Source organism: Pleuronectes platessa, chromosome 21 (assembly GCF_947347685.1).
Source record: "Pleuronectes platessa chromosome 21, fPlePla1.1, whole genome shotgun sequence".
Taxonomy (NCBI): Eukaryota; Metazoa; Chordata; class Actinopteri; order Pleuronectiformes; family Pleuronectidae; genus Pleuronectes; species Pleuronectes platessa.
Genome location: NC_070646.1, coordinates 10729839 through 10747133, shown reverse-complemented (window position 1 = coordinate 10747133; position 17295 = coordinate 10729839). Strand labels below are relative to the sequence as shown.

Below are 17295 nucleotides of genomic sequence, written 5' to 3'. Positions count from 1 at the left end.
TTGCTTGTTTAATTTACTGCACTGCATCTGTCTCAGTTCTGGCCAATTTAGTTTCATGATTTCAATAGGCGTTCCAGGTATTTATCAATGTGCTTTTCACCCGACGCCATGAATCAATTAGAACGCAATGTTCATGTGTACAAGTCTGTGTTTGTATGTGTTTGTGTCCATGCGTGTTTTGGGTGATGGGGTTTACGTGTGCCATGAAGAAAAAATAAGAAAGCTGCAGCTTGTGAAACAACAAAGGCTGAGAAGAAACCACCAACCCTCAATAACCAGAGCTCATTATTGGCCATATACGGCGTGCTTCATTACATTACTATTCCATTAGCATGCAGGCATTTGCATATTCCAGTCACCTCTTTACTGAGGCTGTTGATCATAAATGGCAGCCATATGCTGCCTGGTGCGCCATATTACAGAATTATTACTGCGACACATAAAGCCAAGAGAATGAAAATTATGTTGACACAAAATTAAAAACAAAACAAATCAAAGGATCCGCCATTATTGATAGTGTCTAACAGTCTTACTGACTGAAAGAGTATAATTTATACCCATTGGTTATGCTTTCTTGCTGGCAAACAGCTGCAGGCTGAGTTTGCTGGGTGCATATCTGAGACTTCCTTACAATTATGTACAGTTTACTTTTTATACGAGTCAACTACAAAAATTACAAACGCAACAAATATTTCTGCAGCTTTTATAGAAAGAAGACAGGGGAGGTTAATCAGCGCTTTAAAAACAAGCCAACGGTAAATGTGATGGACCTGTAATGGACTTTTGCTTCTCGGGTTTTGGTGGTAATTTTAGCTTCACGTCAACTCCTCTTGCAAACACACTCATCTAACAGGCTCTGTACTTCAACAGTGCAGCATGACAGTGATCTGGTGCGATGGCTCTTCACTATGTCTGGCTGCACTATGATGACAGCCAGTGGAGACAGAATAAGTAGCAGCGGCTCACTAGCTACATAGACTTTGCTTGCCCAAGCCAAGGTAGCAGAGCAGCACAATAACGATGCTATGAGCTGAGCCACTTAGGCCCAGCTAGCCGTTCAAGCTAGAAGCAGCAACAGCTGAATCATCCTTGTTCAGGACCATTGTGTCTTCACCACGGCGTTTACTTCACACTGATAAATGTGGCCTATGGCAACTCAAGCTAATGTGCAGGCAGCTGCAACCCCAGTAGATGCAGAATACACTGTCAACTGCCACATACGCCCACACAGGAGGCACAATGGAGAGGATTTGTCTCACTCAAATCAGTGTTAAGGTGCTTTGGCTTGTGCAGTGCTTTGAAAGTGGACATGACCATTGCAGAGGAGACTCACATGTTATGTTGCCTATAAGAATGAAACAGAACCTGTCAAGAGTCTTAATTAGGAAGCCTGGATCTGGCACGCTGAAGAGAACCCCAAGCGTTAAGTAACTAAGAGCAGGGGTCGGAAACCTCCCGCCCAGGAGACTGTTTGATCTAGCCTGTGATTTCATTTATAAAAGTACAAGAAACTAAATATATTTTTTTTTTCAGCAAAAAAAAGAGAGCATTTTGTCAAAAACCAGCTGTGACTGACATCACCATCAGACGCCTCGCCAACGAGAAGCAGTTCCAGGCATCACATTAGAGGGGTTAGTGAGATATGTGTTCAATAAGTCTGTATGGCCCTCGAAGGATATTATAAAAACTAAAATGGCCCTTGATAGGAAAAAGGTTACCCACCCCTGCACTGGTGGATTTGTTTGATAATCATTTATTCATTCAAGTCATTTGCTTTTTACAAGCAAAACCACAAAAAACATTTCCAGGTTTTTCCATTGTGAGCCTTTTTTGCTTTTCTTTGCTTTTTTATCACTTTAAACTGAACATTTTCATCTGTGAGCGGGAAACACCAACGCATTTGATGACATAACTTGGACTCGCTGCAGGAAAAATAATCAGCGGATGAATCGATAAAGAAAATAACCATTAGTTGCAGACATAATCTGGAGCCATTCAGAGTGACAAGTCTAATCTTTTTGCCTTCTTAGATATGTATCTATCTGGCACCTGAGCGGTATTCTTTTGAATATATATTCTATTGTCAAAGATTCAAGTTACTAAAAAAAGAGAAATTGAATTTAAACCAATGTCAACAGAGCAGATGGAGGGTTTTGAACAAAAATCACGACGATGTAATAACTGACTGCAGACACACACTTGGCTCGAAGTAGTACTGGTGTTTTAAAGAGCGCTTAAGGACAGATTGGCTAGTCAGACATCTGTGTAAGTGACACCGACTATCTGGCTCGCTGTCTGACTCATGGCAGCAGAGGGTTAACTTGGCAGCTCAGCAGTTCGACGCTGCTCTAAAAGGAATATTAGCAGCATGTCCTCCAGTTCTGACAGAGAGAGACCAACAGGAAAAAAAAAGGAGGACAGAGAGAAAAAGAGAGATGGAGAAAAGGCATCAAGCAAAGGGGTGGGTGTGCGAATCCAATTTCCAGTGACAGTGTGCTCAGGATCACTGTTTCGGGCAGAGAACATATCATCTGTCAAAAGTTAATGGCAGTGTCCTGGGGAAAATGAAGGAAAATAGAATGGAGACCATTCATTAAGATGATGGGGGATGGGGGAGTGTGTCGAAGCCACAGGTCTGCTCAACTGTCTCCCTGGGAAAATAAATATATACACAAGCCATTATTTGTGACTTTACGAGGTAGCAGGGCAGTCACAATCAAGGGCTAGTTGTCATGCTACAGAGATAATATTAGCGCACATGCCTGAAGAGGAATCCGTGGGCCCAAGCACAGAGCTATCACTGGAAATTAAGAGGTCGGTCTGGCTGCCTGGTAGGATGGCTGGCAGGCCCGCCAAGAGCCGGGCCAGCCTGTCTCTCACTCAGAGCTGTGGATGTACTCAGTGGAAGCAATTGATACCATTGTTTTATGGAGAGGAGGGTGGAGGGGGATTAAGATCCAACAATAGGCCTCTTTCACTGGAAATGTCAGCCGTCACGCCAGGGGACAGTCCGACCGGGCAGAGACACTTTCATAAAAAGCCAAGGTACAAAATGAGCGTGGAAAATAATATGAAACTCTGTGAAGAGGGCAATGAAATGCTGTAACATGGGCCAGAACGCTCACATGCCAAATGGTAGAAATGCATCTTGACATGTGACAACATCCTATGGGAAACTTTACGGCACAGATCATGCGAAACAGAAAACGTTCAGTATGATCTTCATCTTGATCTTTTTCTGAAAATAAATAAAATAAAGAGAAATCAGTCCAACAGCTGCAGTTACAGATGTCGATAATTTCAAGGTCTGCCAAAACAATCCGAAGCTTAAAACACACCCAGAATCAATAACCAGGATAAGAGGTTATATTGGGCTTCAGCGCACCCTAATTAGAGAAAAGGAGACAAATTTGGCCTGATTCTTCAGGCAAATTAACGTAGTGAGAAACCTAAAATATCACAAGCGATAATCCATTCTGGGACATTTTATTATGAGGCTATAAACGGGAAGATATACAGTTCTCTCTCTGAGTGCTTTGATAACCCCACTGGCCTTGGACCTCTTTGAAAGTCTTACTCCAAAGGTTTGAGGTGAATATAAAAGCACAAGTTGAAGTGAGGTACCCTGCCACTTTAAGACTGGAATGAAACAAAGTTATTCTACCACTCTGACCTAATTGCTCTCTCGCTCTCCCGACATGAACACTGGGAGCTGTGCACTCTGACATGTAAAGATTATTTAATACCATCAAAGCCATAAAAATAGGAATAAAAGGAAGTGGTGTGAAAACAAGAGGGGGGTTAACTCTCATGTGGCTGACAGGGCCGTGCAGGCCAGTTTGCCATGTGGAGAGCGGCAGTACAAGAGAATCAGTATGCAAAAGCCGACCTAATAATGTGCCGCTGGCCTATGTGAGTGGAGCTCCCACATCCCAACATCACAGCGGCCCCATTCCCCCTCCAAAAAAATCCACTCAGACTCCGCTACACTCTCCTGGTATCGGCTCCCACCCTTCTTCTCTCCTCCTTTTCCCACACTCGCCCGAGTCCCTGAGGCAATGACTACGTCATCAGGCACAACTGCCAAACCACTGTAATATCCCAATTTATTTCTACTTATTCTGACAGAGTTTGGGCCTGTTTCATTTAGGTCAAGGCTGTTTTTTTTTGTGCAAAGCTACACTGCTTGGTTTCACCGGACTCCGTTTGTGGGACTGTTTCTCGATTAGCCAAAAACACTATTTGCTGAAACCAAATGGATTTTATTTGCTACATCAATAAATTGGCGAACCGAAACATGAACACATCGACGCTGGCTCTCAACAACAAAGCACGTTGTGATTTTTCCTATTTACAGCAGAGTGAAACTCTTAATTCTGCAGGGTTGTTTTCACTGAAACAAAGCTACTACAGACTGAATGTGTGGGACTGGTTAGAGGTGTTTACATCTCTGACATCTCTGGTGTGACCTGCCATCGTGGGGACCGTGTCTCATCTGTCACTGCCTGATCAGTTTGTGCCGTGAGTCAGACTGGCTCGTCAGCAACGGGGAGCAGGCCACTGTGGTGAGGCTGCCTCTATCACGACAGACTGCACGACCTGACACACCAGGCTTTCTCAGAGGAAGCTGGGTCGAAAAAGCAAAATGAATATGACTCAATATGGTGACCTGCACGGATGACAGCCTCTATTTGCAACTGATAATAATAGAAGGAAGGAAAAGCTGTACTCACTCTCCTTTTTACACAAATGATTATAAGTGACCCAAAATTCCACACAAAAGGTTGACTTTGTATAATTTCATTATACAGAAGAAAAGAACAACATAATTTGTGTCAATTGAATGCAATTAGATTGAACCCTGCACAACTTTGACCCAAAATATGTCAGATCTCGCCTTTCATCACTCATTGTCCTTCATTAGATAAAGTAATTCGTTCCACACGAGATGAGCAAACAAAAAGGAACTGTCATAAAATGTGACAAATAAACCTGACAAAGCCGGAGCTACTGACTCACTACCACAGTGTTTAACTGAGAAGAAGAAAAAAAAAGATATTTCCTTTCCAGTGTCATTCGCACTTGACTTTTTACAATCTGCAGAGGAAGGAGAGGGGCCGTGGTGAGGGGAGGGGGGGATGTAAGTGTGCCACTGCCTCCCCGACGATGACACATTTAGTACCATGTGAAACTTGTGAGGCTTTTAACTGGCACTGTTCACACGAAGAGCGAGAGACGACTTCCCGTTGACGCTCGACAGAGAGGGTTTGACGGTATCACGTTAAATCTCTCGCCTTGTGCTACAGAACAGAACGGCAATGAATTTTGATTACACTGAGCGGTGGATTGCCTTGAATAAACACATATATTATTCCATTAGTTATTTGTTTTTAAATACATCGTTATAAAAACTCTTCTCAATGTTCCTCCATACTGTAGGAGGAGCAGCATGGAGGAACATGTGACTAGAGCTGCTGTCAATGATGATTTGGGGATATAATTTCTCTCATTACGTCAGACCAAAAATTAATAGATCAGATTTACTCATTGATAGATCACCACATCCCTACCAGTGAGGAAGAAACCACATATTTTAAATTCAGTACGGCCATGACATGGGATCAGGCATTACATTAAAACACTTATGAAGTGCATCTAAAGGTTAGTATTCAAATTAGTATCTAATGTGACAGTTTACCAGGCAGGTAAACAAATCTGACAATTAACCAAAGCAATTATAGTGATGGCACAACCGTTAATCATTGACTAGAATTAGATGGACAGCCATACTCCAACCAATGACATTATTCAGAACACCACATCATTTTGATCATGATGCTTAAATTAGTTGCTCATTAAATATTCCATTGATATCCTCTTTTACATGTTATACAGCATAGTGTGTTTATTACTCATGTCAAAAGTATGTCCTACTACTTGTGTACACTCGAACCCAGGACATGTGCCGTTAAGCAGTGTCAAGTTTGTTGATGTCACAAAATGCTGCTAAAACTGCTGTGGTAATGTGATTAAAGTTGTAATTCTCAAGAAGTCTTTGATGATTGTGTATTCTGGGTATGACCTTATTTGGATTAAGGTCATCAGACAATGCTGTCTCAGCAAATGTGTCTAACGTGAATCATTATAAAGATGACGGGACAGAGAGGGAAAACCCTGAGAAACACCTCCCACTGGGTGACTTGGCCTCTAATGTATCTTGTTCTAAATGTCACAGGTTTTCACAGGAAAGAGCATCTTCCTCCTCCATCCCCACACACACAGACACTTCCATGTCTGCAGCCTGAATCAGAGAAGTGGAGAGAGGAATCTGTGGTATCTTTAAGTTTCAATCAGCATATTTGTGCAGGGCATCGACTTAACGGACTCAAACAGAGGCAAACTCTTGCAAAGTGCTTGTTACAGACGTAAATGAAGGGTAATGAGCACTGTAATCTGTGGTTTTTACAAGACAACATTTTACAAGATAACACTTCAGGTCTGTGGCGCTGCAGGGTACATGTAAAATAAATGTTATAACACAGTGCTGACATTTTATTTGCTGGGATCCAGACACCTCCAGTTGGCACATTATCTTGACAGGGGTTAATCACAGGTGTTAACAAATTGGTTGAGATGTCTGTCAGTTTGCTGAGGTACTTTTTGTGTGCGAGAGCGTGTGTGTTGTTGATGCAACAGAGGAATGCTAGCGTGTCTCGGGTCACCAAGTTTGCAGCTCTTTATTAGAGCACATGAGAAGAATGCAGGCTGTGGTTGCCCCCTCTGTGAAGTGAGCTCCTGCCTGCTCATCCACTAGAACCAAACTCTACCGGGGTTGATTTATACTGCATGGAAAATCATTGGCGTTAAAGAGCACATATCCCTGCAGACTATTTATGAACAGGCTACTCTAAGACAAGCCAATGAGATCGTCAATGACACATCTCATATTCTGCAGTATGAGTCGCTGCCCTCTGTTCGGAGAAAGATTTTAAATAGTGGCTGATAAAGCCAGAAATGGAACTGGAGGATGATGATATCTAAGCGCGCTTGGTGTTGCTTATCTATTTATACTTTAACTTTTTTATTTTGATGGTGTGTATTTATTTTGTACAGATTTTTGCTGACTGCATTCATTAGGATCTTTGTACATGTATAAGTGCATGTATTTGCAGTATGGTCAGGCACGCACTCTTTAGCAGAATGTGATGGATTGCCATGTTTGTTTTATGATGGGGATTCGTGCATGTGTACATATATGTGTGTATTTCTATAATTGCAAGGGTGGGTAGAGCTTTGTGGGAGAATAAAGTGAATCTTGAATTTTACACTAACTGAGATGAATGCTGATATCGTTTCCACAGTCACTTAAATCGTGCAATAGAGCAAAGTTCACCAAGTTATCTGCGAGGAAGCAACGCAGACCCAAATCTGCAAAAGGCACAATGTAGACATACAAATCCTGCACATTCCCTAGACCTGACGCTGCAAAAACAGAAACACGCTCAGACACATTGTCACACGCCTTTAACTGCACATATTCCCACTCAAGTGAAGCAGCCCTCCCTGCGGTTAGCAGCTTGTTCTTTTGCTAATTGACTCCAAGTGACAGCGTGGACGTGTGTTTACAAGCGTTAGCTTCGCGTGGAGACGCGTTAGCTTCGCGTGCTAACCAGCGTCCACTGAATACAACAGCTTCGCTCGCATCGAACATTAGCCGGTTAGCTTGTTATCAGCTACTTTCCTATTTGTTAACAATGCCAGAAGTGGTCGTGAACTTCAAGGGGGTTCCCCTCCAGCTGGTCACTCGCTTTCTGTCAGCGGTAAAAAAAATAAAAAATAAACGGTAACATAACCCAACCAGGCGTGACGCATTTAAAAATCCTCCAAGTGAACAGAGGGGTTCACACGGTGAACCCCCGCCAAAGGCTAACACCTGGAGAGAGGCTGTCAAATGTTGACAAGCTGTCACTGACAAGTGGATGTGGATAATACCTGGGACCTGTTGACTCCTCCTCCCCGGTCCCCTGCTCGGACTGTTCCTGCTCCTGCTCCTGCTGCTGGAAACTTCTTCTCCTTCTTCTCCTCCTCCTCCTCCTCCTCCTGCTCCTGCTGCGTCTTCTTCTCCTTCTTCTTCTTCGTTGCTGCTGCTGGAAGTTGCAGCTGTATTTCTCTGTTATTTCTCCTCAAAGTTTCCCGTCGTCTCTTCAAAACCTCTCCTCTCGCGAGCTGCCGAGTGAAATTAGCCTGCTCTCTTCCTCCTCCCCCTCCTCCTCCTCCTCTTGGTCTAACGCGGAGGTGAAGAGCCGCGTCTCAGGGCGCAGGGACAAGTTTGGCACAGCTTTGCTCAGAGGCAGCGGAGGAAACCATTGCAGTTGCGTCCTCTGGCTGTGAAATCCAACACCAGCCCCGACCCCGCCCCTCTCCTTTTATGGGGGGGCCAGTCCCTCACATAAAAACACAGACAGGAAAAAGTGGAGGATGTCCCCGCTCTCCTCCAGATGTGCTCCCTGCTCTGCTGGAAGTGATGTGAGGCGACAGGAGGACAGAACAACGCTCGTTTCACTGCACTTTAACTGTGCCTCTCATCCTCTCAGCTCCTCTGAGCTTCACTGAAAAGATGCACAAAAGCTCCATCGGGCAGCGTCTGGTGTTGGGGAGGAACGAGCCCGATGCTTAACCCTTCAAGTGAGCTTAAACTCAGCGGGGTCTTTAGGGAGTGTGTCATTATTTAACAGATAAAGGTGTAATGCAACCAAACAGGTTCGCAGAGGAGAGTGCAAAGAAAGAGATATGGGGCTGGTATTGTAGCAATACAATTTGTGAATGTATGTGGAGACTTCCTCAATCATCTCATGAGTTTAACATTTTGTAAATGGGTTCTGATATTGGCTGATGTGCACTGAAATCTGCAAATATGTGTTAAGAGTCTGTGCGTTTGTTTAAATTTGAAAATGTCTAAAAAATTCACTAAATGTGTATTTAGAATCTGTGTGTGCGTCTATAATCTGATTTGTAAATATGAAACAGAATCTGCAAATGTGTGATTAAAATCTGTGTGTAAACCTATTTGTGAACATGTCAAATAAAGAAGAAGTGTATTTGAGATTAGTGTATACACAATTGCAGAATCTTGTGCACATTTGGCTATTTGCATTACATACCCATGAATTACACAACTCTCCATGCACACAAATAACCCTGCTGTAATATTGTCCCCAAAATACAGGGAATTTTATAGAAAATGTTCACAACCCTCAAAATTTGTGGACTCTAATATTTGCAAAGATTTGTTTCAAATGTGTAATATCATGAACAATCAGGCGTCCCTTACACAGTTAATCCTTCACTGCAAAATCCCACCTCAACATCCTCTGTCTCACAGGCCGTTTCTGTAGATCTTTTTCAGATATTCAACTATGTATCTTTTGTATGAAAATTTAAACAATCTGGCCCCTCCTCATTGCGTGACTGTGCCTCCGTGTCCTGCTGAGAGCACCATTAAAGCCTCTAAAATATCTTCCATCACAGACTGAACTGTTCCCTTTTGTCACTCTGCATTTAGGAAGTCAGCCTCTCTTGTCAAAGCAGCCGCCGAGAGCTGCAGCTCCATCAGCAGCCCCACCACCAAATTATACATAAGAGCAACCCCACTGTGTGTTGATGCTGGTTTTTGAAATAAAATAATTTTTTTAGGTCACATTTTCTATTATCTACATCTTAATAGAGCTGAAATATATTATATGTGATCTTCTGCTGTGTATGACTCAAAAGCCATTTTCATACATGAACACTGGAAAATGTATTATTATATTTTACACTATCAACACCTCCGTCAGCCCATTTCGCCAAAAGCGCTCAAATCTCATTGTCTTTCCAAGTTGGTACTTTCGTCGCCTTCTTCTTTATTTATGGCAGCTCTTTTACATCCTTAGATATTTGTATTCTTTTTGGGGGTTTTCAGACAGTATTCTGCTCACTTGGACTCCAGACATTTTAAGGGGTTGGCCGGAAAAACTCCAGAAATTTTCCAAAAGCAACTGACATTTGCGTTCTTACATCCTCATTTCAGTGCATGTCTGAAAGCAGCTCTACTCTTTTTCTCTGATGGATGTCATAACATGTTTTTAATTGGGCCCCACAAAGAGACGGCGTGTGAAAATTTGCTCTGGGCTAATTGTTGGGTCAGTGTTTTAACAGCAGATGCTTTGCAATGATATTGGAAAAAAAAAAGTATAATACAGGAAAATAAAGAAATAAAGTCAAATTGTTTCTGTAAGATGTAATTATTAGTTTAAGACCGAACTCATAATGTCTGTAGAAATTCTTCAAATCCCTTGTGAAAATATACCTTTACTCGTGTGGATAAATAGTTTTGAGGCTTAAATTAGGTAGTGGAATATATGTACAAAATAGTATAAATATTTGTATAAACTATATGTATTCAATAGATAAATAGGTGGTTTTAGGTGCATCTATGCATATGGTGTCAATGAACTGTAAAACAATTGGTTGCACATTTAGCATTAAATAATTTACAGTTTCAAAAATATAATTTATTTATATTTGAGAAACCCCTCGGAATTTTTCACTACAGACCAATGAGGGTTTATTTTGAGACACTTAAACCTCCTGTTAATTTGTGATTTTACATATTTTCAAAAGTTTATTGACTTTGCAAATAAATAGTGCATCAAAGTTTAAATGGATCAATAACTCAAACAACTGTTATTTGCAGCCCTAATGCTCCCTTGTATACTCAAGAGTGTGTATGTGTCCTTTTGTGTCTGTGTGTGTGTGTGTGTATGTGTGTGCATACAGAAGTCGGTGCAAAGGAGTGCATGCACCTGTGAGTGGGGTTTGCGTGCGAGGGATTTGTGAGCCAGGGGAGCGCTCAGGTTCTCTCCAGTCTCTCAGAGATAGCGGCTACACTCAATAGCTTCCCGACCCAGAAAGCAAAGTTTTGTGACAGGTGCAAGATGTGAAACCCGGAGTCCCACATGATTGGACAAAAGCCAACAAGATACCAAGTGACATACTTTACCTCCGTGTCACCTTCTCAGCCGCTTTTTCAACTTTCCCTGGGAGCGTTGACACTGCGACAGACAGTGCGAATGACAGTATCCTCCTTGTTTCCTCCCGCTGCCTTTGAGGCGTTCTTATACAAAAGCTCTGACTGGCACTAAGCTGTGTCAGTTGTCACACATACTACACAAGTGAGGAATGCAGCTCTGGGGGCGGGGGGGGGGGGGGGCCGTCTGGGGCTGGAGGGGTGCATGAGAAACACAGGCATGTTAGTTACCATGGACTGAGGGAGTCGTCAAACTCTAAAAGCATGTACTGGTGGATATAGTTGCTGTCATAACAGACTGGTTGAAGACGTGAGGCTGTCTTATTTCACTGACTCGTGACAGGTGGAAGCGGGGCGCGGCATGCGGGTGTGTGCATAGCATGTGTTCATGTAGCCTGGGTCGGCTCGCCTCGGTTTACTCTCCTTCAGTGCGGGGATTTGTATTGTGTAGCGTTGGGTTTCCTCTACATATCTCAAGGTTGGATAGTAAAGGCCTCTGGGGTCTCCCTGGCCCAGCTGCATCCTCCGCTTGTAGCCTGGTTTGCACTGGAAGTTACTGGAGTTGAATCTTAATGGCTCTCCAGTCTGGTGTAGCTCCCCTGCACTCCTGGATACAGATATAGACGTGTGTTTCAGCGTGTACTGTACAGCCACGAGGACATGCCAAGCATAGTGAAAGGTCTTGTGATGCGTTTTCTGTTTAATGCTTTACATAGTCTCCATGTACGCAGGCAAACGTTCTGGTTGTCGGACACAGTGTTGGCTTGTAAGGCACATGCACGAGGTATGTGTGTGTGTGTGTGTGCGTGTGTGTGTGTGTGTGTGTGTGTGTGTGTGTGTTAGTGTGTGTTTGTGTGTGTGTGTCTACTGTACAGAGAGAACATCACATTGGAAAAGCTTTGAAGATCCAACATGTCTAATGCCAGTGTCGAGATGTGGCCAAGTACATTTACTATGCTACTGTACTTCGGGACATTTTTCACGCATCTTTACTTTAGTTTTTCTCCACTACATATATCAGCAAATATCTGTACTTTCTACTTTACATTTTTGAAGTGATCATTGATGTATATTTGCCGGCTTGTGGTTAGTAAAGTAAATGCCAGACTCCTGTGATTCCCTGTCTCAGGATCGCTTAAGAGGTCAGCAAATCAATATTAGTGTTCCTGTGATGATTCACAGGATATTCGAAGACGAGTGCATATATTGCTATGTAAAATTGAAAGTGTTTCCAGAATGAGAGCTTTGTTCTTTTGAATATATTATTTATAGATTGCTGACCCTTGACAGTTTAAAGTTAATACTAACTTTAATACTTATCTTAAATAAACATTCATAAATAAGTGCAAAACTCATAACAAATTTACATAACAGATCACGACCCAACAACAATAATTGAACACTAAATAACAGTTTCACAGCCTGTAAATTTAAACAACCCTGGGATGTTGTTGGAAAGTTTGGGGGAATGTACTTTCTTTCAGAGTTTGTTGAAAAAGTTGCTACTAACCCCCTGTCTGTGTACAACCACAAGCAGCTGGTTAACCCGGCTTAGCAGTAAGATTGGAAACAGGTGAAAACAGCTGCCCTGGCTCTATCCCGCGGTTTCCAAAAATTGGCTACCAGTGCTGCGAAAGCTCACTAATTGATAAACTAATTGTGCTGGACTATTTCTTGGCTGAGAGCAGACACTTCGTGGAGTTTCAGCCTGGCGATGCTGGCAGATTTAGTTACGGTTTGGACGGAGCCAGGGCAGCGGTTTTCCCTCTGTTCCCAGTAAACGAACGGGCTGCAGGCTGTGGCTCAGTAATGTACAGATATCGTACTCAGCCCATTTTCCATAATGTTCCTACTTCTTTCAGACGTCACAAGCCCAGAGGGTTGAGAGCATTACTTAATACAGACTCACACTGAGCGGCTGAACATTAAGCGTTCTCAGTTGCCTTGCAGAGCTTAATCATGTGATTCCCTCCTTTGAAAACACATAGCACACTGTTAAATAGTCCCACTTGATGGTTATTGTTACAGCACCGCAGTGGAGTGTCTCTCTCGTGTTTCGTTTCTTACAAAGCCCACACTGAGCCCCCCAAACAGGTGCTCGGTTTCCGCCTCCAAACATCGGGTGCCTATTTACTGTCCAGTGTGGAAATACAGCGCTATTTCTAAAGTGCGGTAACATTAGCCGGCAGGATGAATGCTTTCACCCCCAGCGTGGGGCCACATACCACATGTCACGGCCTGGTTCGCAGAGAGAAGAAAAAAAAAGAGGGTGGCAGAAACAAGCGGGTAAGGGAGAGTGTGGGGGGGGGCTCCTCTGCACCCAAGAGAAACATTTCAAGTTGCCCAAATGTCAGCGGACCTTTACAGCGGGGTGTCTAATGCAACCCGTGTAACATGAGAGCCACGGGGCCTGAAGTCAGACAGGCCAGCGGTCCAGCAGAGAGAGAACTGGGAAGGTACCAAGCACCGGGGGTCAGTCACCAATCTGCAGAGACTCTCATCCATTCTGCTGCTGCGCCTTGTGTTTATTTGGGACTCCCAGTTACCAACTATTCATCATGCACTTTGCAACTCCCCTTTGATAATATGTCATTCATGGTCCAGAGCATAATTGTGAAATCATCAAGCTGCCACCATTGAAGGCCAATGAGACTTTCTATCTTGCTATGTAGCAATAAAGTCCTATGACAACATTTTTGTGCTCAAAAGGAGCAACCCTTGGGGTACATGAATGTCCTAAGTGTGTCGGGACAAGCGTGGTGAAAGGCAACACGGCTCTCACGTTGGTTCACTTTATGGTGCTAGGTTGTGAAGAATAAAGCCGAAATGAGTGAGGGGGAGGAAAGAGAAAGCCGACGAGATTGTATCAGCCGCATGGAAACATTTAGCCGGGCCCCGCAGCCTCCTTTGAACTGCGATTGGCTGTTAAGGAACAGCTTTCACTCGGAACACATTCGAATAACATGCCACCAACACGCGGGGACAACACAGGTTTCCAGACACAACGTGGCCCCACCGGCAGCGCAGCCGAAACCCACACAGGGACAGCCCTGGCAACGCACCCATATCCCTGCCTAATCTCACCTGCGAGAGAGAAAACCCATTATACAGTTTAATTTTCTTTCCCATTTTTTCCCCTCCTGGCGAAAAAAAAAAAGATGATTTTTCAAACCTCTGACAGCCGAGCCTTTCGCAGGACTAAGTCCATCTGAAAACATGTGGTAAGCCTTCTGGAATGTTTCAAATGATTCCCAGATGTGGGCTGCAGACAGGTTTAACCCATTCTTTTCCTGCTCAGCGGCAGGGAGGAGGTATAAATGAGGCCTCGCCGGGAGAATGTCTGAGCAGTATCAAAAAACTTTCATCCCTCTCCGTCGATTTTTGTTACTTTCAAAGCATTAGGGCTCACTGAACTGTGGCTTAATGTAATTTGCCTTAAGGCTAAAAATGGAAGTCCTCTTATGCTGCATTACCCAAGAATAAAGAATGTGAGAGCGCTGCTTTTTCCAGATGACTCAGCAATCGCAGGGAACTGACAAAGTTAAGGAAAACACCTTTGTGAGGGACAGTTCATACTCGCGACACGGCTAACTTCTCTCTGCGTTGCTCAACAGACGGTTTTGTTGGTGGTTTTCATCCCCTGCAAAGCAACCTGTAACAAAGCAGAACATTTCTTGTTTATCAGCCGCGTCTCTCGGGGCATTTAATATCGTCTGCTGAGCTCTGCCAGTGCCATATAAAAGAAATACAAGCCTTAAGCTTACTTAATGCCTCGCTTGAACTTCATCATCATTGTTTACATGGCACGATTAAGCCGGGATTCTGAAGCGGGGCTGCTGGATCGTTTTATGAAGGACAGTGTTGTTGTAGTAAAACTCCCAAAGATGGCGGTTTTGATGAGATAGGGAGGGAGGCAACAACGCAGCCAAGCTACCAAATGGGGTGGAGGGAGTGAGCTGCTTGATATCCTATGAGCAACAAACTCAAGTGACCCCATTCCCTGTTCTCCCTCTCTATCTCCAGCTCTGTCGTTCCCTCCCTCTGCCTTTTAGTCGCCCTCTCTCTCCCTCTCTCTCTCTCTCTCTCTCCTTCCCTCTATACTTCCCCCTCTCTCACCAGCCTGGCCAACTGTGAAGCAGTTGTCTGACACACCCGTCAGCCTGCCAGCCAGCATTTTGGCCCGGGTCTCATTATACACAATCATAGCAGACAGAGAGGGTACATGCTGATAGAAGTGCACTAAAAATCGAGGGCAGAGGAGAGTGGCAGGCGGCGTGTTCGTGAGCAGAGACACAGAGAGAGGGGAGCAGCCAGAGAAATAGACAGAGACAAGGAATAGTCCTGTGCTGTGGTGCTCTGAGCAGGATACCATAGGCCATATGAGGCCAGAGCAGGCTGGGAAAGATTGTTACCGCTTTGAGCTTCCACATGTGAACGCACCGCAAAACCCCCTCTCCCTTTTTTCTCCCCCCTCCCTCCCACAAGCCTCCCTGAGGATAGACCAGTGTTTTAAAAGAAGCACAAACAATCGGGCAACTCCAAATACTGCTTTTTATTTCTGCAAAGGGGAATCGAGCGTGCGTTCCCCTCCTTAGCAAGTGGTCTGACGCTCAGCTGCTCGGGTCGCCCATTGAGACAGAGTTTTTTAAGGCCTGGGAACGCATCCAGAGGGAAATATAGATGACTGTGCGACAGGGTCATATTTGTGTGTCTTTCATTTCCACCTCTTCCCATCAAATTTCCGCTGAATGTGAAAAAGTATGATCATTATTGTTGTGACTTCAAGGTCAGGAGTTATCTTCATTCTGAGAATGTCATCAATCTCCTCTCTGGTTGAGAGCCTGAAAGATTCAAAACCTCCTGTCCTGTACAGTCCTGTAGGGAGCAAAAGAGTTGGACCACATCGACCGAAATGCATCGGCTTTCTGCATTTTAATTAAAGCTGCATTCATATGCAGATAGCGTTGATAAAGATTAGTTAAAATGTGGTCTGGACCTAAATTACCTACAAAAAGTATGTCCGTTTGTGTTTTGTGTGGAGAATTTCTTGTTTCATTGTGTGAAACAAGAAATAAAACATCAAACCTCTTCCGCACACATTTCTCTAGATTGATTAATTCTTCATATTTCATAATGACCATAGATGATTGTGGTATTGGTTCTCCCGTTTCTCTGCAACCTATTTTTCAAAACTATTCCTTTACAGCTGGTGGTGCTGTTAACTAAATAAAATATCATACACGCATCTCCATCTCCTCATCATCTAATCCAAACAAACACGTCATATGATGACATGTCATGCACCATGAATTAGATTTCCATCCCGAACTAACCGCCTGGCAGCCTTCATCCACACAGCGCCTTCATACCCACACATATGGTTATGTTACACCCTCTGCCTCCCACCGTGTCTTCCATTTTGGAATCATCGGGGTGCCAGTCGCCATCATGTTTCCCATCCCAGCGTCTCATCAGAGGAAGCCCAGAGAGTATGTCCCTTTAATTAGACCGCCCGTGAAAATAATGGTGCATTAATGACATTTCTATGGGGGCCAATGAGCTGGAACAACAGAGGAAAGTCTAAATCACAAATCAATTCCAACAAATGTAATTAAGGCTTAATTAGCCTCCAGGGTGTCACTGGAATGCCAGGGAGGGGACGATGCGGAGGAGAGAGAGAGAGAGAGAGTGGGGAAGTGAAAGAGAAATTCGGCGAGAGCGAGATTGTCACGGGTCATCACGATGGCGGCTCTTTCCATCAGGATCACCAGCGCTGTAACCTATGGCATGCGTAACGATCATAAACGACATGCTACATTTATTGTGTATCATGTTTTGCCACCACAACATTACTTAGCGGTGTCAGTGCTTTGATGAAGCGAGAAACGCTGCGCATGGTAAATGTGCGTCTCTTGGCACGTGCCAGTGCGGTTTTAAAGGGGATGGGCTGATTTAAAGGCAACACTTCCAGTGTGGAGCCGCACAGCCAGCGCTGGGTAGAGAAGTGCTAATTCTCTATAAAAACAGCAGCGTGTACGGTTAAGCCCAACAACATGCTGGTGTTAAAAAGAAAAGAAGGAGGGGGAGAAAAAAAACAACAGAGGGGGGAAGAAATGCAAAACCGCAGGGAGGCTTGGAGAGGACTAGGCCTGCCTCGCTAGATGCCAGATCACACAAACATGGACTCTTGTGCCAATAAATGAGCTTCATAAACTGCAATTAAAACC

The 17295-nt window shown here is 43.9% G+C and overlaps 1 protein-coding gene across 6 annotated transcripts in view; it reads right to left on the bottom strand.

The window, feature by feature from the left end:
- raraa (retinoic acid receptor, alpha a) overlaps positions 1–8411 on the bottom strand; it is a 143996-nt gene extending 135585 nt beyond the window's left edge. For 4 of the 6 annotated variants that reach the window (XM_053413620.1, XM_053413619.1, XM_053413622.1 and 1 more), the window contains exon 1: positions 7993–8411. The gene's annotated coding sequence lies outside the window, so the exon portion shown is untranslated. The remainder of the gene's footprint in view (positions 1–7992) is intronic. The other 2 variants (XM_053413618.1, XM_053413623.1) reach the window with 1 other exon arrangement.
- Positions 8412–17295: the final 8884 nt, after the last annotated feature.